We start from the raw sequence: 2,349 nt of genomic DNA on the forward strand, positions 1-2,349 counted from the left end.
CATGATTCTCATGGACTTGAGATGGTGGATGCGGAGTCCAAAGAGGTTTTCATCAATTTAGTGACCTTCAGTGAGAAGCTGGAGATGGATGTGCAAGAGGACAACTTCATTGAACTCCTTGTTGTGCAGCATGAGGAGCTTACTACTGAAGACCTGATGTAATTGGAGGCCCAAGAGAAAGGATGAATAGGGACAAGAAGAAGTAACTGAAGATCCAAAGAGATTCACGACGCAGGAAATGACAAGGGGATCTTCTTTATTTGAGGAGGCACTGTTAGTTTCTCAAGCACAAGACCCAAATATAGAATGGTACACGAAGGTTGCAGCAACTGTTCATAATACAATCCACTGCTACTGTGTCATCCATGATAAGAGAAAAAGAGTTACTACCCAGACATCACTGGATCATTTTTTCAAGAGGGTAGATAGAGTTGAATCCAGCAAGGAACCAGAACCTGTGCCATCAATGTCAGGCATGAGTGAAATTGCAGCTTGCCCTCCATCTCCTGTTGCTGACAATGCTTCAGCTCTACCATCTCCCAACTCCTCTCCCTCCTCCAGTCAGTAACTATTCTGGCCTGTTCACTCGATGCCAGTCCCTGTATGCCAGCTGTTGTGCTGTACTACTGTACTTTTCAAGGTACTGTACTGTAAGATTAAAAATGTTTTCTTTATTTTTTGTGTTTGTTTTTTATGTATTATTTGTGTGAAAAGTATTATAAACCTATTACAATACAGTACTATATAGCTGATTGTGTTAGTTAGGTACGTAGGCTAACTTTGTTGGACTTATGAACAAATTGGACTTATGAACGCACTCTCAGAACGGAACTCATGTGTATGTAGGGGACTTACTATACTTCACTTTGAGTCTATGTATGTCTTTAGAACTGAAGGGTGTCTCTTGTGGGCAGAATTTAGTTGGGTCCTGTTTTTCTTATCCATCTAGCCATTCTGTGTCTTTTGATTATTAATTCAATCCACTTACTTTTAGAGTGATTTTTGATATGTCAGGACCCACTTCTGCCCACTGATTGTTTCCTGGGCTTTTTAAATTTTCACTTTTTCCCATCTCTGCCTACCTTTGTCTTTAGTTGTAGAGTGGTGTAATTAAAAGTGGACTTGAAGGAAACATTAAGCTACAATGCTTAGCAAACTCACATAGGCCTCATCTCTACAGTATATTTTGCTATTAAATGGCTTGCCACAGCAGCATCAACAGCATTTTTCTTCATATTATGCCAAATTCAGAGCAGTAATGTGTATTTGAAATCAGACCCCGTATTTTACTTTGCTGTTTTAGAAGAGAGCTGAATCTTCTGCCTTGGGCCTACCTCAGTGTAAGATTCAGATAAGATTAACTCTCTGATTGGCTCTTCTATATATTTTATACTTTTGACCTCTTCTTTAAAATCTCTACTTAGCTTTTGAGTAATCACTCTTATGACTCACCTACTCTCAGTACTTTTGTAGGTCTTTCTTCTCCATCCACACATAAAAGTTGTTTTTCTCCAGGGTATTGTTCTTGACCTTATTCTTTTATCTTCACAATATGAGTGTTTTAACTCACACTCACAGTTTCCACTATAAGTTACATACTAATAGACCCCAAATTTGTATACAGGCATACCTCAGAAATATTTTGGGTTCAATTCCAGACCACCACAATAAAGCAAATATTGCAATAAAACGAGTCACATGAATTTTTTTTGTTTCCCAATGCATATAAAAGTTGTTTATACAATAATGTAGTCTAAGTGTGCAATTAAATATATGTTATTGTGAAAAAATGCCAACAACCACCTGAGCCTTCAGTGAGTCAAAGTAATAATATCAAAGGTCACTGATCACAGATCACCGTAACAAATATAATAATAATGAAGAAGTTTGAAATATTGTGAGAATTACTAAAATGTGACACAAAGATATGAAGTGAGTAAATGCTGTTGGGAGAGTGGTGTCGATAGACTTGCTCAAAGCAGGTTTGCCACAAATGCCATGCTGCATTGTAAAAAATGCAATATCTGTGAAGTGCAATAAAGCAAAGCATAATAAAATGAGGTATGCCTGTATCTTGATCAGGTCTCCTGCGTGAAGTTAATTCAGTCAACTGCAAACCTAACGTTTTAATCTAAAAATTCATTAGGCTCTTTAAATTTAGTGTATATAAAGCTGAACTCATAATCTCTTTCAAAACTACTCATCCTCTTAAACACCGTTTCTTAGTTAATGGGATTATCACCTACCAAATTCCCAAAAGGAATCAGAAATCTGGGAGTCATAACCAGCGCATCTGTAGTTTTTCTTCTCAAACTTCACATTTATTTGGTCATAAGAGCTAAGAATTTA

The sequence above is a fragment of the Neophocaena asiaeorientalis genome, unplaced genomic scaffold, assembly GCF_003031525.2.
Source record: "Neophocaena asiaeorientalis asiaeorientalis breed wild unplaced genomic scaffold, Neophocaena_asiaeorientalis_V1.1 scaffold632, whole genome shotgun sequence".
NCBI lineage: Eukaryota > Metazoa > Chordata > Mammalia > Artiodactyla > Phocoenidae > Neophocaena > Neophocaena asiaeorientalis.